General features: G+C 54.6%; 1 pseudogene; it reads left to right on the top strand.

Annotated features, from left to right (window-relative positions):
* The first annotated feature begins 1620 nt into the window (after nucleotides 1-1620).
* On the top strand, nucleotides 1621-17502 carry LOC100391600 (unconventional myosin-XV pseudogene; annotated as a pseudogene).
* The last annotated feature ends 5349 nt before the right edge of the window (nucleotides 17503-22851 follow it).

Here is a 22851-nt window from a genome sequence, read left to right as displayed (position 1 = left end):
TCCCTTCATTGTAGATGAACCGCCTTTCTAATTAGTTTTCTGAGTCGACGTCTGACTTATTGATTCCCAGTGTTGGGATCCGAGCAACCCACTGTGGCAGCCTAAATAGCAGCGGTAAGACTGATGGTGCTCTTCTGCCCGGGAATCTCTGGTCTGGCTTCCCTCTTGAGTCCGCAACAAGTGGCTCTGACTTCCCGGAGCTCCAAACTCCAGTCAGTAGGGGAAGCAGTCCCGTTGGCTCTGCATGAAGAGCTGCTGCACCGAGACGCCGGCAAAACTGCTGCGGCGGCCACAAGAGTCGCGCTGGCGACCCGTGGGGCTCCTCCACTGGGAATCAGCTGATCAGTGAGTGACGAAAATTTGTCTAAAAGTGTGGCGTTGTCTCGTTCTCTGGGCTTTCACTGGGAGCTACAATCCTGAGCTGTTAGTGGTCGGCCATCTTGGATCGATCGTCCCCTCCCTTTCTTTCCTTTTAAAAAACCTGTATTTAATCTGCACTCCATACAATTAACCCACCAAAGTGTACAATGCTGTGGTTTTAGTGTGTTTACAAGTGGGCCCGCCTTGTGACCAACATAGTCCTTTCTTTCTTTTTTTTTTTTGATGGAGTTTTTTTGCTCTGTCGCCCAGGCTGGAGTACAACAGCTCCATCTTGGCTCACTGCAACCTCTGCCTCCTGAGTTCAAGAAATTCTCCTGTCTGAGCCTCCTGAGTAGCTAGGATTACAGACATGCACCACTATGCCCAGTTAATTTTTGTAATTTTAGTAGAGATGGGGTTTCACTATGTTGGTCAGGCTGGTCTCGAACTCTTGACCTCATTTGATCCACCCACCTTAGCCTCTCAAAGTGCTGGGATTACAGGCATAAGCCACCATGCCAGGTCCTGGTCTTGTTTTTCTTGAGCCCTCTTCCATCAGGCATCACTTCCCTTGGCCCCACCACTATACTGAGACCACCCTTGTCACAGTCACCCCTGGAGTTCTAGGGAGCTGAATTCAGTCATCAGCTCTCCATTCTTGACTAACCTGAGCCATGTGCCCATCTGTCACAGCAGCCCCACCCTCCTGTGCAGCACCCCCAGATCCCATTCCCTTCTGTCTCTCCAACCTCCTCCTCTGGCTGGCTTCCTGTTCACTCACTGCCTCCTTGGCTCCTAAGCACTGCATCCCTGTGGCTTATTCCATGGCCTCTCTTCCCTCTACACGCATTCCCTCCCTGGTGGCATCCTCCAGAGCTGTGGCTTCAATGCCATCTAGATGCTGATGACTGATACTACTAGTCCTTATGGCTGTGATGGCCCCTTGGCAGTGCCCAGTGCCTAAAGCTGACTCCTTGGCCCTACCTCCTCAACTTGCTCTACCTGCAGCCTTCCTCATCCTGGCCGATGACCTCTCCATTCTCCCTGCTGACGGCCTCTCCATTCTCCCTGCTGTTCAGTAAGGAAACCTGGGAGCCATTCTGCACCCTCCCCCACCCCCATCATCAAATCCTGTCATCCCTACCTGCCACATGTCCCCAGCATCCTACCACTTCTCCACACCTTCACTGCTGGCAGCCTACTGCAGGAGGACTTCAATGGAAACCCCCACACTGGCCTCCCTGTCTTCACCCTCAGCAGCTCCTCCCACAACAGTAGAGGCTCCTATCAAGACTGAGGTATTTTGCTAGGCCCAGTAGCTCATGCCTGATAATCCCAGCACTTTGGGAGGTCAAGGCAGGTGAATCATCTGATGTCAGGGGTTCGAGATCAGCCTGGCCAACATGGCAAAACCTCATCTCTACTAAAAATACAAAATCAGCTGGGCATGGTGGTGTGCACTGGTAATCCCAGTTTCTCAGCAAGCTGAGGAAGGAGAATTGCTTAAACCTGGGAGTCAAAGGCCGGGAACAGTGGCTCAGTGAGGCTGAGGCGGGTGGATCACCTGAGGTCAGGAGTTTGAGACCAGCCTGACCAACATGATGAAACCATGTCTTTACTGAAAACACAAAAATTAGCTGGCATGGTGGTGTACACTTGTAGTCCCAGCTACTTGGGAGATTGAGATAGGAGATTCTCTTGAACCTGGGAAGCAGAGGTTGCAGTGAGCTAAGATCACACCACTGCACTCCAGCCTGGTTGACATAGCAAGACTTCATCTCAAATAAAACAGACTGAGGTCTAATTCCATCCCTTCTCTGCCAAAACCCTCCTCCCATGGCTCCTGCCTCATTGGTAGTTGAAGCTGACCCCTCATTGTGGCCCACAGGGCCTGTACGTGTGCCCCAAACTCTGACCTCACCACCCAGTGCACTCTCACTGCCCTCCAGCCACCTTACCTGACTGCTCCTCCACCTGCTTGTGACTGTGCACTACCCATAGGTTCTCTTCATGGCCCCTTGGCCACTAGCCCTTCCGTGACGTCCTGTTTAATGTCACACCCCCACTTCTTGCTGTCCCTTCCACAGCACTTATATCCCGTTATCTATGTTACTGATTGTCCGTGCTGCATGACTCTCCCTCTGCCCACATATGGTAACTCCACGAGGGCAGGGTTTTTCTCCGTTTTGTTCACAGCTGTGTCCCCAGCACTTAGACGGTGCCTGGTATGCAGCATACTTCCCACAGAGGCTTTTGAATGAATGAGTGAGTAAATGCTGGCTACAGGACCCTTAGGGAAAGGGGCCAGGCTGACTGAGGAATCCAGGTTGGAGTGGGGGTAGGCAAACACTGCAGAGGCCTTGGTGCCTGTTGGAGGCCCAGCTGGGCTCTGGTTTGTCCAGTGGCTTGGTCAGGGCCCTCCCCCTCCAGGCAGAAGCAGGATCTGGGGCCCAATGGACTATGCCACTGGCTTGGTCCAGTGTCCTAAACCACTCCAAGCCCAGTGATGACCCAGGAGCTCAGCTGGCAGGAGTGCCTAGTAAGGAAGGTAGTTCTAGACCCGGCCAGGCCTGGGTTCTACCTTCCCAAGCCAGGTGACCTCGAGCAAGTCCCTTTCTGAGTCTGAGTTTCCTCATTGGAGACTGGAGATACTAACAGTTCATATCTCGCAGACCTGCTGTGAGAGTCTCATGAGACCACTGCACCACATACCTGGCTGACCCTCACTCTGGAAACTGACTCCAAGAGGAGCTGGGGCAGGTGTTGATATCTCTGGGCTTAGAAAGGATGTCTCGGCTGGGCGCAGTGGCTCACACCTGTAACCTCAGCATGTTGGGAGGCGAAGGTCAGTGAATCATCTGAGGTCAGGAGTTCGAGACCAGCCAGGCCAACATGGCAAAACCTGTCCCTATTAAAATCACAAAAACTACCCAGGGGTGGTGGCACTGTCCGGTAATCCCAGCTAAGCTACTTGGGAGACTGAGGCACAAGACTTGCTTGAACCCAAGACATGGAGGTTGCAATGAGCTGAGTGAGCTGAGATTGCACCACTGCCCTCCAGCCTGGGCAACAGAGTGAGACTCTGCCGAAGGGAAAGGAGGAGAGGGGAGGGGAGAGAAAAAGAAAGAGCATCTCCCCTGTCCTTCCTTTTTCCTCAAGAGGGCAAGAGCCACTGCCCAGAAGCAGAAGGGAGAGTGGGCAGCCCCTCAAACTCCTGCACTGCAGGAGGCCTACTTCCTGCATGCATCCCCGAACTTGCCCCAAAAGCGCTCCATCCAATTTATCTGGTTTCCATAAAGCCCCACTCCCCATTGCTGTGAGACTGCCTACAGCAGGCACCACCAGTCCCTGGCGCAACTCCTCTGAGTGGCTGGGCACCGACAGTCTCTGGGTGAGTCTTGGGGAGGAGGAACAGGAAGAAGAGGAAAGTAAAGAGCCAGAGAAAGTGAGCAGGGGGAAGAGACAGAGGGAAAGGGGAGATCTCACCTGCTGCCCAGTCCCCTATCCACTCCTGCCACTTGTCTGGGAAGGCATCCCCTGTCTGTTTCACAGCTGAGCACACTGAGGCTCTGAGGCCACTGATCTGAGGGTGTGGAGCTGGCAAGTGGCAGAACCAGGGCCAGAATCTTGCTGCTCTGGGGTCTCTAATGCTAAACCTTAAACAACCAAAGAATTCGCTCTGGGACCAAAAAACTGAACTGGAGTTCAATGAGTAGTGAGCCTGATGTCATTTGAGGTCCATCTTGAGAACAGGGAGGAGGAGAGATGGTTCTGGGGCTTCATGTCTCAGAGCTGCCACTCCCCACCCCCGATGGCCTGCTGTTTCTCCCACCCCCTACCTCTTTTAGTTTAGGTTCTGAAAAGTGAATTAGACTGGCCACCAACCAGACTTCAGACATGCAGCCTTAGGTCAGGCCACATGAAGCAATCAGCTCTTCCCAGAGAAGGCAGAAACCACATGGCCACAGCCTACTCAGCCAGGGCAGAAAGTAAGGGGAGAGGACAGGGGTAGGTAGGGACCCCAGGCAGGCACCAGCAGGAGGTATCTCCAGTTACCCAGTAGCTCCATCAGGTCTTGCTCCTTTTTGCTGAAGGAGACAGGGTATAGCTTACCACTCCCATTCTTCAGAGGGAACTGAGCACCAAAGAGGACAAAGGGCTTTTCTGGGCCCACACAGCCAGTTAGTGACAGAGCCTTGAGTCAGAGCCAGGCCTGACTCACCCTCCATTTATGCCCCTCTACACCCGCTCCCCGCACACAAAAGTGGTTTCACTGAAACACCCCGACACCCCCCACACACCCACACAGAAGTGGAGTTCCACTGAAACAGCCTTCCTTGCTGTGCCTTCTGAGCTGGCAGCCCGGTTCCCCTGCTCATGTATTATTCAGCTCCTGAGACCCAGGCAGCTCCCTACACTGACCAAAGCCCAGCACCTGCTCTGCCCTTTCCCCTCCTCCCTTGTCCAGGACCTAGAGGGTCCAAGGTTCTCCAAGATGACTTGGTGGGCTTTGACCATCCCACTCTACGCCCCACTTGTGGCCCAGTTGCAGATGTGCTGGTGATTTAGGACAGGTGGCATCCCATCTCTGGCTCAATGTCTTCGTCTGTGAAGCCGAAGTGACCCAAAGGCTCTCTTCAGGGGGTTGAGCCAGCTGTGGTCCAGGGAGGACCTGACCAGGACCAGCACTGATGTTCCCATGACGACTCCAAGGCCAGAATGTCCCACCCAGCACAGGCCTCACAGGCAGGCTTCCCCATCCTGGTAAAAAACACCCACACACTTTCCACCACTGCCCTAGGGTGAAACCCAAGGCGGCTCTAGAGGAGATGAATTATGGATCCACCCTCCCGGAGTCTGGCCTGGCCCCCCCCCGACGCCACCCGGGGCCAGTCCAGTCTGCTTCCCGACTAAGGAAGCCGCATGTCCAGCCACAGGCAGGAGACAGAGCAGGTCCCCGGGTCTCCAAGTCCCTGAGCCGGCGACACTGGCCCCAGGCCCAGCAGGGAGCAGGCAGCCACCATGGTGGAGGAAGATGAGAAGAAAGCCAAGAAAGGGAAGAAGGTGCCAGAGCCAGAGAAACACACACGGAGCCTGAAGGGGACGTCGCGGCTCTTAATGGGCTTCCGCAATCACACACCCAAGATCTCCAAGAAGGACAAGTTCCGCAGAGTCTCGGCCTTTTTCGGGGCCTCCACACCGGCCCCAAGAAGAGCAAGCGCAAGAAGGCCCACACCGTGCTCAAGTCCACGTGGAAACTCATGACGCAGATGCACATGGGCAAGAAGAAGCGGGCAAGGAAGGGCAAGAAGCCGTCCTTCATGGTGATCCGCTTCCCCGGCCGCCTTGGCTACCGCCGCCTGCAGCCGCGCGACCGGTCACTCAGCAAGGCGTCTACCGCCATCAACTGGCTCACAAAGAAGTTCCTCATCAAGAAGGCCGAGGAGTTGGGCAGTGAGCAGGCCTTGGTAGATGCCTGGCTGCAGAGCTCAGGCTCCCGCGTGGGCTCCCGCAAGCTGCCATTCCCGTCAGGTGCCGAGATCCTGCGGCCCTGGGCCGGCTCCGGAGGTTCCCCGCAGCCGCAGCATCTAGGCATCAGCGAGCCCCTGGGCTTCCTGCTCTTCAAGGATGAGGCTCCTTTCCATCACTCAGGCTCCCGCAAGTCGCTGTATGGGCTCCAGGGCTTCCAGGACCTGGGTGAGTATTATGACTGCCTCCGAGACTGCTATGACCTGCAGTCCCTCCACCGCTACGAGGAGCAGGAGCCCTACGTGGCGGGCCTCAGCCCCTACAGCCCGGCCTGGCCACCCTACGGTGACCACTACTGTGGGTACCCGCCCGAGGACCTCTACAACTACTACCACCTGGACTATCTCGGTGGCCCCTTTGATCCGCGGCACACCTATGGCTACAGCTAGGACTGACAATTACGAACCCCTGTATGCGCCCACATCGGGGTACTAGTCTCCTTACAGCTACCACGATGAGTACGAGGGCGAGGCGCACCCACAGGGCTATCACCTGGATCCCTACGTGCCCTGCCGGCCCTATGACCTCCAGTACCAAACTCGCTATGACTATCCTACTTTAATCCCTACGGGGTCCCCTACACCGTCCCCTATGCAGAAGGTGTCTATGGCGGTGGGGACGAGGCCATCTACCCCCCTGAGGTGCACTATTGTTACCTGGAGGAGTCGGCCTCGACCCTTCTGTACCCCTGAGTACCACCGCCCATCCCGTCGCCCCACAACCTGTATGCCCAACCCATGGATGACACTGCTGAGCTGGAGGAGCCTGAGGACGTGGGCGGGGAGCGTCAGGGCACCTCCTTCCGCCTGCGCAGCGCCGCCTTCTTCCAGCAGCAAGGCATGGAGGAGCCCGCCAGGTCCAAGCTGTCCCTCATCCGCAAGTTCCACCTCTTCCCGCCGCCCCAGGTGAAGCTGTTTGGGAAGGAGAAGCCGGAGGTGCCCCCTGCCACTCTCTCTAGACATTCCGCTGCCCGCGGGAGAGGCAGACCAAGAGGAGGATGAGGAAGAGCTGCCCCCAGTGCCCGCCGTGCCCTATGGCCACCCTTTCTGGGGCTTCCTCACGCCGCGCCAGCGCAACCTCCAGCGTGCAAAGCTGTCGGTCTTCAGCTTCCACCGAGGCCTGGGCTTTGGCCCCGAGTTTGACCGCCCCGCGCCTCGGCCGCCACCTCGCTGGCGCGGTTCCTCAAGAAGACGCAGTCGGAGAAGAAGCCCATCCCGCGGCTCAGGGGCAGCCGGCAGGCCCTGGCCAGGGACCCCGCCATCGGGGAGGCGGCTTACAAAAGCTTCGGCTGCAAGCTGGCTGTCATGGACCCGGAGCGGCCCAGCACACGTATTGTGCTGATGAGAGCCCAGCCGCGCGCTCCCAGTGGCAAAGACACGCGCCGCCCGCCCGTCACCGCGCCCGCGCCCTCGTCCAGGACCCTCTCCCACTGGAGCTCCCACTCCCGGGCCCACGACCGCGCCGCCCCTCTCCCCGGCGCTCTCCAGCCTGCAGTGGCCGGCCTCGTCCTAAGGCTCCCTCCGCAGCCATCTGCCGCCCTGGGCCGCCCCAGCGCTTGTGTCCCCTCCGCCGCAGGCCAGCTGGTGGGCGTTCCTGGAGCCCCCTGCCGTGAGCCCGGAAGTACCCCCTCCCCGACCTACTGGCCTTCCCCGGGCCCCAGTGCTCCTTCTGAGGCTCCTACCGGCAAGGGGCGGCCTTTGGCTTCCGGGTGGCCTCCACAGGGGCGTCGCGGGGGTGGGCCTGGTCCCTGTTGGCCTCGCCCCAGCCCTCGCTGAGGAGCCTGCCGGGCCCTGGCTACCACTCGCCCTTGGCACCTCCGTCGCCTCAGCTGTCCATGCACGCGGGTCCCTACCAGCTGCCCTTCCCGCCCCCGGCCCGCAGCCCCCACTCGCTGCGGGAGCCCCCAGCCCCACGCCGAGCCTCCGGGCGCCTGGGCCCACCCGGCTCGCTCAGGTCGCCCTCACCGCCGCTGCTGCTAGGCCACAGCCAGCGGCGCCGCTCCCTCAACCTGCCCTCGGGCCTCCCGCACACATGGGGGCGCCTCAGCGAGCCGCCCACTGGAGCTGTGAAGCTGCGAGTGCGCCCGCCCTTCCACCAACCGCCTGGGGCCGGGGCCTGGAGGGCGCCCCTGGAGCAACGGGAGAGCCCGGGAGAATCCAAGAACTCAGAGACGCCCTGGACCGTGCCCCCGCTGGCCCCCAGCTGGGACGTGGACATGCCTACCACCCAACGCCCACCATCTCCCTTGCCCGGAGGTGCAGGCATCCGCGAGGCTTTTCCAGATCACTCCCTGTGCTGGAAAACCCCTTTCTCCAGCATTTGAGCCCTGTGCCGTCCCCCACTCTCCAGCCGATGGACTCAGCTGCTGATATGACCAGGGTCTTCCTGGACAGACACCATGACCCAGGGCCTGGACAGCTCACCAAATCTGCTGGCCCAAGCCCTGAGAAGCCTGAAGAAGAGACCACCCTGGGGGACCCTCAGCTGCCAGCAGAGACCAAGCCTCCAACCCCAGCACCTCCCAAGGATGTCAGACCTTCCAAGGAAGTCCTCCCAAAGCAAGACACTAAGGTCCAGCCTCTCATACCCACTGGCCGAGTGTGACCAGACCAGGGCCACATGGCCATCATGGCACCGCTGCAGGACACAGCCCCAAGCCCCAGGCCCCTTGGTGCCCACCAGGGCCCCAGAGTCCCTACCCAAGGGGGGTGAGCACTGCCAGGCAGGCCCTGGTCATTTTGCTGTGGTCATGCCTCATGTGCAGAAGCTGAGCTCTTTCTAACAAGTAGGGCCTGCAACCCTGAAGCCTCAAGTCCAGCCAGCCCAGGACCCCAAGCTGAGAGCCTGGAGTCTTTGCTGGTCCTGCCTCTGGCTGTGGGCAGAGGCCCACAAACCCTGGCCACGCCTACCTTCAGTCCTGCTACCTGGGCCCTGGAGCCACCTGCCTGTCCCTCAGCAGGTCCTGGGAGGAGGTCAGCCCCCAAAGCTGGCAGAACAAGGTATGGGGGCACAGATTTCAGGGAGGGTTTGTGGGTTCTGGCCTAGGAAACAGGGAAAGGGAAACAGCCTTGAGGAGCCCTGTGCAGCAACCTTGGAGAGCTGCTGCCTGCAGGGGCCTCAATCTCTGGGTCTAGAAGTTGGGAAGAACAGCCTGGGCCTCCCAAACCTCTGGAGGATTGAACACTGGGATGCCCAGCACAGGCAGGCACAGGACAGAGACATGGGGAAATTGCTTCCAAGTCACTCTGGGGAAGGATCTTTGTTCATCTGTAGGCCCTGGGCAGCCCTCCCCGATCCAATCTGGGTGACAAGTCAGGCCCCTAACTTCCCCTCAGAGATTTTGGCCAAGCCAGATGTGAAACTGCAGGACGTCCATCCTGTCACACTGCACACCCAGGTCTGTGCGGTTTCTCCTGCCTCCCACTGACCCTCCCCCAAATTAGAACCTCCTCTTTCCTCAGGGTTTTTGCTGCCCTTTGAAGTCTCCTGGGTTGCAGGATTCTGGAATTGGTTAGTGTGAGGGGATCAGGGTCCAACCTTCCAGTCTCCTCATTGCCAGAGAGAAAACTGAGCCAGGAGTCCTTCTGGAACCCCATGTCAGGTGCATGGCAGGCAGCCCCTTCTGAGGGGTGCACACGCCTGGCTGCCACACTCAAGGTGGAACTCGAGCCTGATGCTGGGTGGCCCTTGGCAGAAGTGCATGGCCACCAGGATGCACGGGGGTTGGCAGGGAAAGCAGGGGCAACGGGTGCTTCTCAGCCTCTGCAGATGGTGCCTGGTGGAAGGGGCAGCCAGCAGGGCTCAACAGTGACAACTGGGACAGCTTGGCTGCTGGGGGGCCCTGGCCCCAGCAGCGGGTACCCTGCGCCATGTGGGCTGCAGCATTGCAGGGCGTCTACGGGTGAGGGGCAAGGATACCTGGGCCCTCCTCACCCTGGAATACGTGAGTGGCTGAATTATTCAGGGTCTGCAGCTGCTGGTGAGCACATTGGCAGATGGGTGGGCCAGAGGTCAGGGCAGAAAGGGTGATTGATACTCTCTGTGCCCTACTTAGCAGCCCAGTGATAGGCATGCAGGGCTCCCTCCTGGTGTTCTCTTTCCTTGCCTGCTCAGGGGGCAGCTGGGATTGGAAAGCTGAGGGTGCACACGTGTGTGCTTGCAGTCATGTGGATCCTGCGCAGGCCTGCGTGCCCGAGTGTGTGTCAGTGTGAACCACAGCCAAATGATGAAAGCAAGTGTATGAGATCTGAGCAGATGTGGCATCCCGGGGGGTCAGGGTTGTTTGCCCACCCTCTGCCAATGTGCACAGATGTGTGCTCACAGAGGAGACCCTGCAGCCCAAAGGTGGCATCAGGACTTCCATTATCCAGACTTCAAGGGCGGGGGGGACCAAGCTGTCTGCCCAGATGTATGTGCCAAGTGGACAGGTAGAGCATGTGTCTGCACACCATGTGCCCCTGGATGGGCCTTACGGACCTGCATGCATGCCCACAGGCCTACAAGAACACCTGTGTGTCTTGGAGTTGTATGAGCTAGAAATGCCATTGAACGTGGGTCCATATGCAGGCGTCCACACATTTTCCCCGGCATGAGCATGGGGGTGTAGTGCTGAGACAGTCTCCATCTCTGCCCTCCTGGAGGCCCCATGCACCAGGAGACAAGCATCCATCGAGTTGTCACATAAGCCAACACGTGGGGTCTACTGGTGCTGGGAGAGCTACGGTTGGGAGGGAGCTGGCAGGTGTACCCATGTATCTGCACATGCCTTTGCTCACCCTCCGGGGCAGGACGCTTGGGAGCTCATGGGAGCTCCTGCTTGGACACTGAGGGCATGCATGCATCTCATGTATGAGGGTCGCATGCAGGTTCCAGGGGCCACAGCATTCTATAGCAAGGACACACCTGCAGGACTCACCTGACCTTGGGGTTCTCTCCCAAACAATGGTAGTGGGCCCCAGGTATGACCGAGCTGGTGCCAACTGGGGTGGGGGCTGCCCTGCAACCTGCAGACACAGCCTCTCTCTCCCACAGATACACTCCATCCGCAACCTGCCATCCATGCGGTTCCATGAGCAGCACAGGGAGGATGGTGTGGAGGACATCCCACAGCTGGAGTGAGTGGGCAGGGCCGGCACGGGCAGCAAGAGGTCACCATAGGGTTCCCACCCTCCCAGCCAGAGCAGCTCCTCCTACACCTGCCTCTCACCTCCCAGGACATTTTCAGAGCCTCAGTCATGAAGTGTCACAAAGACTAAACGTGGTGTGCTTTGTGAGTTAGATGGACTTTGGTTTAAATCCCAGCTCCACCACTCACCAGCTGGTGGACCTTGGAGAAATCACTTTGCTTCTCTGCATCTCAGATTCTCATCCACAAGATGGGAGTGGGGTGGTTGCTGTGAGGAGGCTGGCACATTGGAGGTGCTCAAAACGTGAGGGTGTATAGGTCAGCATCATTATCCAATCACTGTGACTATATGCGTCCCCCAACCCCCGAGTGTAGTATCATACCCATTGATTATGATACCTGTTAGACAGATGAAGAAATGATTCTCACACCCATCGGACAGATGAACAAACAGGCACAGAGCGGTGAAGTAATTTGCCCAAGGTCTCCTGGCTGGTTGGTGTCAGAAACAGGACTTGAACTCAGTCCTATCTGATCACGGCACTGCACTGAGGTGGGGAGGGAGACCCATGCCAGAACCAGCCGCGGGGGCACTGACAGTTTCTCTCTCTGACCTCCCAGAGACCTCCAGGAAACCACCAGGCTGTCCAACCTCAAGATTAGATTTGAACAGAACCTCATCTACATAAGGCCTGGGGCTCCCCTGCCCTGGGCCTAGGTCAGGAAGGCAGCTGCCTCCTGGGGCCAGGTGGGATGCACAGATTTCTTTTTGGGCCCTAGCCCCTGGGGCCTCTGGTTTGAACTCTTGAGTTTTGTCAGTTCAGCATAGAATGTCAGAGCCTGGAACTAAAATATGAAGTCTTAAAACAGTCTTAGAATGGTGGATGCCAGAGGCAGAAAGCTGGAGACGGAATCCAGAAATATGTGACACTTCCACCACCTGGGACCTGACAGATAGAACTTCCAGAGTCCTAGAATGCATAGACCTGGATCCCAGAGTGGGGACAGCCAGAGGGGTGGAAGGGAGCCTCTGACCTGAGAATGACAGGACAGAGGCCCAAAGCCACAGTGTGGAAGACAGGGACACCCAGAAGGGCTCTGGCCACAGAAAGATCCCCTCATCCCCCCAACTGCCCACTCCAGGTAGTGGAGTTTTGCCCTCAACAGGAAGCAAAAATTCCTGGAGCCTGGACCCAACTATGAACAAATGGAGTAGGATCATGCCTGTGGGGTTTTGCTCACCCCAGACTCCTCCCAGCTCAGCCTGGTGCAGTGCCTGAGATTCCACTGTTACAGCAGATAGCCCAGCAAGCTGGTAAAGGGCTCTAGGTGGGAATCCCAAGTCCAGGTAGCCAGATATCTGTCTGGATGGAAACAGGGAGCCAGGCTTCCAGTGTAGGGAAGGGAGGGACACAGAGGGCTGTAAGGAGCCATAGTGCTGAGGCCACCATCTGCCTAGCAGACATACATCAGGAGCATCCTAGTGTCAGTGAATCCATGCCAAATGTTCAGAATCTATGGGCTGGAGCAGGTGCAGGAGTACAATGGGTGGGCCCTGGGAGAGAATCCCCTGTGATTGTCTGGGGGAGACCTGCCCTGGGGTCTCTTGGGCCCCTCTTTTCCCTGCTCTGGGAGCCTGGATCTTGGCTGCATCACAGCCATGAGTCAGGGATAATGGGGAAAGGCAGCCCACTTACTCAACCTGACAGTCTCTCCCCAGGCGGGGCCACAGCCAAGGATTGGAGGCCACTGTGGTTCAGACCAGGATGGGGGTGGGAGCATTCCCCCAACAGGGTGAGGGGTGGGCAGGATTGACTATTCACCTGGATACAGATGCTCCCCGCCCAATCCCTGGGAGGTTTGGGAACTTAGAAGCAGAGGCTGGCTCTAATAACCTGTCTCCCAGGGACCTCTTTACAATTGCAAATCTCACCTTTGCCAAAATGCTCGATGCCAATCAGAACCATTGCATAATCATCAGGTGAGTGGGCTGTCTTTACATGGGGGATAAATGCGGGACTTCAGGTAACAGGCCTGAATCTGGCCAGAACTGCTGTGGGACCTCAGAAGATTGCTTGGCACCTCTGGGTTGGCCCACCACACACATCCTCTTGCTTCATGGTGGAGGTTGGGTGTCCCAGAAGAAGCAGTGAAAGGGCTTGGTTCTCCCATCTGGGAGCAGCGAGTCTCCCTTGCAGGCTCCTGAAGGGGTATTGAGGTTACGTTCTTGGCTGCCTGTGCTGTGCTGGGCAAATGCTGCCCCTTCTGAGCCTCAACTTCTTTATCTGCAACCAGGAGTGCACAGAGAGGCCATTTCAGAGGCATGGAGTATTGCACCTACCTCTTCACCACCATCTGGTGGCCCCTGATGCCCCCTCGGGCTTTAAAGCTTAAAATCCACTGGACAAGATCACAGCTGAGGTCCCTGTTTAAGGACCCAGAGTTTCAATCCCAATTTCTCCACCTCGGAGCTCTGTGACTTTGGGCAAATTCCTTGACCTCTCCATGCCTCAGTTTCCCCATTTGTAAAATAGGGGCAACTGCAGTGTCTCAAGCTCATAGCGCTGCCATGGGAGTGAAGTGAGTGCCCTGCACGGTGTCCAGCATGCAGTGGCTGTGAGCTGGTTATTATCCCATCACCGTCATTGTGGTCATGATGACAGGTAGGTTCTCCAACTATAGGTGTACCATAGAAGGGCAGCAGCCCAGCCCGACCACCTCCCTGCCTTCCTCATGGCCTCACCTCCATGCTGGGTGGGTCTTCAGGCCCCAGAAGGCAGGAATGAAGACTATGACAAACAGGGAGAAACAGTAGGTGAGGGTTCCAGCCTTCTTTTAACTCTGGGAAGGAAGCAAAGGGTTAAATGGCACCAACTCTACCAGAGGCCATGTGGGGTGAGCATGGTGGGAAATGGGTCTGGGGTAGAGTGGAAAGGAGTGGGAGAGGCTGCTACTGCTAGTGTCTTGAAGTGAGGTGGTTCAAATCTTGTTCTCATTGCTCATCCCAGACAAGTAACTTCATTTCTCTGAGCCTCAGTTATCTCATCTGAAAAATGGGGCTGATTCCCACTTCAGAATTAGGGGTATCAAATGCCTAACAGAAGAAGCAGCAGCTGGCATCCAGCACAGAGCCTGGCCAGCAGGGGCTCTAGAAATGGCACTGAAGGGCTACATCTGGGGATGAAGAACCGAATACCTCTGAGCTGTGCCAGAAAGCTCAGGGTTTAGGGCAGCTAGACCAGGACAAGATTTGGTACCAGGAGTGGGGTTTCCATCCCAGCTTCACACCTACCCTCTGACTGGGTCTGAAAGATGACCGGGTCACTCCACTTGCTTCAGGTCCCCTGGTAGGAGGAGCCAGGCATGGGCCCTGCTCACACCTGCAGCTCATAGCTTGAGTCTTTGTGGAACTCCAAGGGGAGGAGGGAGACACTTCTCGAGTCCACTGAGATCAGCTTTCTCCTTGGACTATGCCAGTATGAGGAAAGGACGCACCAGGTCAGGGTGCAACCAGGTCAGCCCCTGCCTCCAGCGGAGCCACCTCTTTCCCAGCCTCCATCAGAGGGGCTCTGCATCTCTTTTCTTCCCACAAGAATCAGGCTTATGCCTGAGTAGCCGGACTCAGGCTTGGGCAGCACAGACTCACCAGCACTGCCTGGCCCTTGCCTGTGATAGGATGTTCTGTTTGATTTCTCTTTGATTCCAATTCACCTGTTGACGATCCTAGCATTGAACTCTCCCTGCAGGACTGGGCATATCTCAGGAGTGGCAATGGTCTGGCAGTATCCCAGGCAATGCATACTTTTGGAATTCTTTAACAGTTGAAGACATTCTCAACTGATGCTTGGAATAAGTCTCAATACATCAATTGAGAATGTCTTCAACTGTTGAAAATTCCAAGAGTTGACATACTGATATTCCCCACAGTGGGCATTTCTAGAAGTCTTTAACTACAGACATCTTAGCAATAGATACCTCTGGAAATCTTCCACTGGGAACTTTCTAAAGTATGGTACTCATGGACATCTTCAGCTGGGACCATTCTAAAGGATGGGCAATTCTAGAACTCTTCATCTGTGATGGTCCTACCATTATTACTATTTTTATTTTTTAGAGCAGGGTCTCACTTGTGACTGTTCTAAATAGTGGGCTGGAAGGACACCTCTCAAAGCCTTCATGTTTGAAACAATGGCCCTGCTAACACTGGACTTTTTTTCTGTTTTTGAGATCGAGTCTTGCTCTGATGCCCAGGCTAGAGTGCAGTGGCACAATCCCAGCTCACTGCAACATCTGCCTCCTGGATCGAAGCAATTCTCCTGCCTAAGCCTCCAGAGTAGCTGGGATTGCAGGTTCATGTCACCACGCCCAGCTACTTTTAGTACTTTTAGTAGAAACAGAGTTTCACCATGTTGTTCAGGCTGGTCTCAAACTCCTGACCTCAAGAAATCCACCCACCTTGGCCTCCCAAAGTGCTGGGATTACAGGTGTGAGTCACTGCACCAGGCTGGACCTTCTTAATCACTGATACTTCTGGAACTCTCCAACTATGGCTATTCTAAGCAAGTGGGAAGCTTCCAGATTGCCGCGTTCTGAAATTTCTTCTATTGTGACTACACTAGACCTGGGGTGAAGCCTGGGGAAGGGACAGTCTCTTTGGAATGCTGACAGTGGAGAGGACAGGCATGGAGAGGATGGATTATTCAGAGGTCTCCTACCTTGGGGAGAAGTGAGGGGAGGGAGGATGGCCTGCTGTAAGGGAGCGCTCACACCCTTGGTCTCTGTTTTTGGCCACGGATGATGATGCTCACCCATCTCTCCCAAACAGATGCCCTTGCTCTCCCTTCTCCCCCCTCCCCTTCACCCACTTAGCTGCACTGATCCCCACATTCCTTACCACAGCCCAGGGGTCTCTGCGGTTCCTGTACTGCAGCTCATACTGAAGCTTGCCCTTCAGCATGAAGTCAGGGCCTTCGTAATCTGAGTGCCAGGAAATATTATACTGTCCTGAGAAGGTCACGGTCACATTGAAAGGGGGAGCCAGCTTGACTGGGTGGAAAAACCCACCCAGTGAGATTTTGCTGCAGGTGAAAAGGATTTGCTGATGGGAAGAATTCCTACCTGCCCCCGCCCCTGCCAACATGCCTGACCCATCTTGATGAGATGGAGACAGACAACCCTGAGCGACTTTGCACAAAGTACTCCTGACTCTGGGCTTCTGTGTATTCTTCTGGAACTTGAGAGATTTAGATTTGATCAGGATTGCAAACTCGGGGGCAGGCAGGTCACAGAGATGGATGAAGCAGGTTTAGGGATTGTGAAGAAATGAAAGAGTTAAAAGGGAATGGCTCCAGCAACAGAGAGTGGTCAGCTCTTCTAAGTTTTCTAGGGAAACACGCACATGCACATGCATGCACACACACGTACATGCACGCAAGCACATGTACACATACACATGCACATACATGCATTCACACACACATGAAATTTGAAATCCTTTCTATGCACTGAAGGGCAAGTTTCAGTATGAGTTGCAGAATGGGAAACAGGAGACCCCTGGAATTATAGTGTGAAAGCTCACAAGAATTTTTTCCCCTTAGAGACACAATCTCACTTTGTTGCTCCCACTGGAGTGCAGTGGTGCAATCATAGCTCACTGCAGCCTCAACCTCCTGGGCTCAACCTGTCCTCCCACCTCAGCCTTCCAAGTAGTTGAGACTACAGGTGGGTGCTATCACACCTGGCTATTTTTTTTTCTATTTTGTACAAACAGGGTCTCACTATGTTTGCCCAGGCTGGTCTCAAACTCCTGGCTTCAAGTGATCCTCCCACCTCAGTCTCCGAAAATGCTGGAATTGCAGGTGCAAGCCACTGTACCCAGCCTATCTTAAGTTTTAAAGTTAACTACCCATCCAAAAATGTTCTCAGCAATGTGCTGGCAAACCCATTCATTTTCCATTTCTGTTCTAAATGATGGTATCATTTTCTTTCAACCCCAGCTACTTCAAGAAGTCGAAGACTCTTCTTAGCATAAATGCAAATGATGAGGGTTGCCATTTACTCAGAGCCTGCCTGGCTGCCCTGCTCTGGGCAGACACCCCACAGTGGCTCTGGGAGGCCAATCTGATGGTCCTCATCTTTCAGCATCTCCCAGCAAGTGCAAGAGCCAAGCTCTGAGCCATAACAGTAAGTTTCATGGACAGCCCCAAGATGAAGGTCAAAGCTGGCATTCTAGTTTTGCTCCATCTGAAGGACATTTCATGGACTTGAGCAGAACACAATATGTTATGGGCCTTAAATTCCTCTCTTGTAAAATGGACCCAGCTTCTGTATCATGAGACTTCAAGTTCAAAGGGATGAAGCTATTTAGCAGGAGGCAGTAACTTTAGGGGAACCAAGTGACAAGTGTCTATTAGTGTCACAGAGGAGTTGCAGGTCTCTGGCCTCATCTTCTCCACTTTCTTTCTTTGCCTCCCTCCCTCCCTCTCTCCCTCCCTCTCTCTCTTCCTTCCCTCTCTCCTTCCTTCTTTCCTTTCTTCCCCTCCCTCCCTCCCTTCCTTTCTTCTCTTTCTCTCTCTTTCTTTCTTTACTGTCTTCTTTCTTTCTTTTATTTTGTACACAGAATCTTTCTCTATCACCCAGGCTGGAGTGCAATGGCATGATCTTGGCTCACTGCAACCTCCGCCTCCCAAGCACAAGCGATTCCATGGCCTCAGCCTCCCAAGTAGCTGGGACTATAGGTACGCACCACCATGCCTGGCTAATTTTTGTATTTTTAGTAGAGACGAGGTTTCCCCATGTTGGCCAGGCTGGTCTTGAACTCCTGACCTCAAGGGATCCACCTGCCTCAGCCTCTCAAGGTGCTGGGATTATAGGCATGAGCCACCACGTCTGACTGTCTTCTCCACTTTCCATCTGCCACCATCCAGCACTCTGCACATCTCACCCTGTGATGTTTTTACCATGTGCCCCCTCACTGGACTCTTAGCTCCTTGGGGTGGAGGTTTTGTCCTCTGCATTCAGTTCATGCCCACAGCTCCTAGAACACAGCCTGGGACACAGTAGGCCCTAAATAATTTTTGACAAATTAGGCTGGGTGAGGTGGCTCACGCTTAAAATCTCAGCACTTTGGGAGTCTGAGGCAGGAGGATTGCTTGAAGCCAGGGGTGCAAGACCAGCCTGGGCAACACAGCAAGATCCCAGCTCTACAAAAAAATTTAAAAATTTTCCAGGCATGGTGATGTGCACCTGTAGTCCCAGCTACTCAGGAGGCTGAACTGGGAGGATCGCTTGAGCCCGGGAGTTCCAGGCTGCAATGGGCTATTATATATTCATATACATCTGTCAAATTAACAAATGAACCTTTCAAGGCTTCCAAAAAGGAGCCCTGAGGCTGCCTGTGATCCTGAAACATGGCTGAGGGCTGCCACCATGCCCCGAGGTGACAGAGGTGCACTTGGTTTTTGTTTTGTCTTCTTTTGTTTTTGTTCGGTGGGGATGGAGTCTCACTCTGTCGCCAGGCTGGATCTCAGCTCACTGCAACCTCTGCCTCCTGGGTTCAAGCGATTCTCCTGCCTCAGCTTCTTAAGTAGCTGAGACTACAGGCATACACCACCATGCCCAGCTATTTTTTGTATTTTTAGTAGAGATGGGGTTTCACCATGTTGGCCAGCATGGTCTCGATCTCCTGACCTTGTGATTCTCCAGCCTCGGCCTCCCAAAGTGCTGGGATTACAGGCATGAGCCACTGCACCGGGCCAAGGTGCACATTTTACAGAATGACATGGTGAACACTGGGTTGTTGCTGTTGCTGTTCCAGCAATGGAATGTATGGGACTGAAATAGTTTCTAACCCCTCTTTTGTCTTCCCTGGGGCAGGTCGAGGCCGGCTCCGGGCTTCCCTGTGTGGCTGTGGCCTGGGTGAAGATCAGTCCCAGTAGACACCAGAGTACTGAGAACTGCCCTGTGGGTTCTGCCCCGGAGATGTTTGCAAAGCCTGGGGATCGGGAAGGGGGCTGCTCAGCCCAGCGAGGCCTGGGGAAGGAGGAGGAAGGGACCCTGAGTAGGAGGTGGTCAGAAAATTACTGGCTGGGTGTGGTGGCTCAGGCCTGTAATTCCAGCACTTTGGGAGGTCGAGGCGGGTGAATCATGAGGTTAGGAGTTTGAGACAAGCTTGGCCAACATAGTGAAACCCAGTCTCTACTAAAAAAAACAAAAAATTAGCTGGGTGTGGTTGTGGGCACCTGTAATCCCAGCTATGTGAGAGGCTGAGGCAGGAGAATCGCTTGTACCCAGGAGGTGGAGATTGCAGTGAGCTGAGATTGTGCCACTGCACTCCAGCGCTGGTGTCCCAGCTGGGCCCAGGCTAGCTGCAGATCTTGGCAGGGAGGGAGGGGATGCCAGAGAGAAATGCTGGGATTCAGGCTGCAAGAGAAGTGGCAAGGAGGGATCTCTTCTCTGCCCTGAGTTCTCCTCTGCTCCTGAGAAGCTGTGGGGGTGAGGGGTGTGGGGTGGCCTGGGCAGTGGGGCTGCTGCCTGCCTCAGTTTACTCAGAGAGGCTGTAAGAGTCCCTGCTCCAGATGGTGCATGCATGTGCGGGAGACCTCATGTTCTGTATCCCAGATTCATGGGGCTGTGAGAGAGATAGAGAGAGAGAGTGTGTATATGTGAGTGTGAGAGTGTGTGTGAGACTACATGTGCATATGTGTGTGCACATGTTTGAGGGAGTGCATGTGTGAGTGTCCATGTGCATGAGTGTGCATATAAGAGAGTGCATGTGTGTGAGTGTGTGTGTGCACGTGTGTGTGTGTGTGTGAGAGAGAAAGCAAAAGAGGCCAGGTGTGGTGGCTTATGCCTGTAATCCCAGCACTTTGGGAGGCCAAGGTGGGCAGATCACGAGGTCAGGAGATTGAGACCATCCTGGCCAATGTGGTAAAACCCCATCTCTATTAAAAAACAAAACTTTTCATATGATTGTTGGCCTCATCATCACTGGTCATCAGAGAGATGCAAATCAAAACCACATTGAGATACCATCTCACGCCAGTTAGAATGGCGATCATTAAAAAATCTGGAGACAGCAGATGCTGGAGAGGATGTGGAGAAAAAGGAACACTTTTACACTGTTGGTGGGAGTGTAAATTAGTTCAACCATTGTGGAAGACAGTGTGGCGATTCCTCAAGGCCTTAGAAATAGAAATTCCATTTGACCCAGCAATCCCATTACTGGGTATATATCCAAAAGACTATAAATCGTTCTACTATAAGGACACATGTACACGAATGTTCATTGCAGCACTGTTTACAATAGCAAAGACCTGGAATCAACCCAAATGCCCATTGATAATAGACTGGATTGGAAAAATGTGGCACATATACACCATGGAATATTATGCAGCAATCAGAAATGATGAGTTCGTGTCGTTTGTAGGGACATGGATGAATCTGGAGAACATCATCCTCAGCAAACTGACACAAGAACAGAAAATGAAACACCGCATATTCTCACTCATAGGTGGGTGATGAAAAATGAGAACACATGGACATAGAAAGGGGAGTACTAAACACTGGGGTCTATTGGGGGGAAAAGGGGAGGGCCAGTGGGAGGGGGAGGTGGGGAGGGATAGCCTGGGGAGAAATGCCAAATGTGGGTGAAGGGGAGAAGAAAAGCAAAGCACACTGCCATGTGTGCACCTACGCAACTGTCTTGCATGCTCTGCTCATGTACCCCAAAACCTATAATCCAATAAAAAATTAAAAAAAAAAATACAAAACTTAGCTGGGCATGGTGGTGCATGCCTGTAATCCCAGCTACTCGGGAGGGTGAGGCAGGTGATTCCTTTGAACCTGGGAGGTGGAGGTTGCAGTGAGCCAAGATGATGCCATTGCACTCCAGCCCAGGCGACAGTGGGAGACTCTGTCTCAAAAAAAAAAAAAAAAGGGAGAGAGAGCAAAAGAGACAGTGTGGGCCTCTGTTCTCACCATGCAGGCTGGGGCTGGGGCTGGGGAGATGTCTGTGAGTTTGAGTCTGTGTGTGTGTGTGTGTGTGTGAGTCTCTGACCCTGGGAATGTGTGTGAGTGTGCATGTGCAGTGTGTTTACTCTCACCCTCTGTGGTGCGACACCCACTCAGCAAAGAGGTGCAAACCTGACCCCCCAGAGTGTGGATCACAGACACCCTCTTATCACCCAGCCCCTCTGCTGGGAATCTCAGGGCAGAAACTCCCAAGCTCAGGGTCAGGGACTCCCCAAGGACGGGCTCTTTTTGCAGCGTGTATATGCGTGTCTGGGGCTGCTTTGGGTACACACACACACGCACATGCACACACACACGCACACACACATGCACACACACCATGCCCACCATGCCAAAGCTACCTTCCAGGCCCTTCGATGGCCTGCCCTGGTTTGGTTTTGTTTGAGATGGAGTCTCACTCTGTCACCCAGGCTGGAGTGCAGTGGCATGATCGTGGCTCACTGCAACATCTGTCTCCCAGGTTCAAACAATTCTCCTGCCTCAGCGTCCCAAGGAGCTCAGGATTACGGGTGTGCACCACCACGCCTGGCTAACTATTTTGTGGTGGTTTTTTTTGTTTGTTTTTTTGAGACGGAGTTTCGCTCTTGTTACCCAGGCTGGAGTGCAATGGCGCGATCTCGGCTCACCGCAACCTCTGCCTCCTGGGTTCAGGCAATTCTCCTGCCTCAGCCTCCCGAGTAGCTGGGATTACAGGCACACGCCACCAGGCCCAGCGAATTTTTCTTATATATTTAGTAGAGATGGGGTTTCACCATGTTGACCAGGATGGTCTCAATCTTTTGACCTTTTGATCCACCCACCTCGGCCTCCCAAATTGCTGGGATTACAGGCTTGAGCCACCGCGCCCAGCCTATTTTGTGTTTTTAGTAGAGATGGGGTTTCACCTTGTTTCCCAGGCTGGTCTCGAAATTCTGACCTCAAATGATCGAATCGCCTTAGCCTTCCAAAGTGCTGGGATCACAGGAATGAGCCGCCATGCCTGGTCCCTGCCCTAGTTCTTGTTTTGTGTTGTTTTGAGATGAGGTCTCAGTATATTGCCCAGGCTGGTCTCTAACACCCAGGTTCAAGCAATTCTCCTGCCTCAGCCTCCCAAAGTGTTGGAATTTCAGGTGTGAACCACCTTGTCCTGCCACCTGCCCTGGTTCTGAACTCACAGATATAACTGCTCCCATCAACCAGGTCCTCCTACCCCTGGGATCCCCCCTCTACCTCCAGCCTGGAGGGAAATTCCAGGCCTCCCTGGAGCTTATGAAGGGAAAAACCCATGAGGGTTTTTTTCTGTGACTCAATGTCCTCCACTTGCCTTATTATGGGGACAGGATCCCAAAGAGTCAGGGTTAAAAGGACATTTGCTCTACAAGTAGGAAAGCTGTCCCAGAGGTAGGTGTGCCTCTTCTGTGGTCACACTGAGGGGCAGGGCTGAGCCAGAACATGAGCCCAGAAGTCCCAGGTCCAACGTCCCATGTCCCACACCAGCTCCTTTCATATTGCTCAAATCTAATATCAACCCTTCACACTTTAGTAAAAAATAGTGCAACGCAAAAGCAGAACTCTAAGACCTGGTGAGGACATAGGCCAGGTTAGATCTGATGAAAGGGAAAGACTGGCCCAGAGGGCAGCAAGTAAGGGGCCCAGCTCCCACCTATAATCCTAGCACTTTGGGAGGCCAAGGCAGGTGGATCACTTGAGCCCAGGAGTTTGAGACCAGCCTGAGCAATATGGCAAGACCCCATTGCAGCTAAAAATACAAAAATTAGCTGGGCATGGTGGCATACACCTGTTGTCCCATGGAGGCTGAGGTGGGA

This window comes from Callithrix jacchus, chromosome 9 (genome assembly GCF_049354715.1).
Source record: "Callithrix jacchus isolate 240 chromosome 9, calJac240_pri, whole genome shotgun sequence".
In the NCBI taxonomy this organism is placed as follows: domain Eukaryota; kingdom Metazoa; phylum Chordata; class Mammalia; order Primates; family Cebidae; genus Callithrix; species Callithrix jacchus.
This window is presented reverse-complemented; position numbering and strand designations above follow the sequence as displayed.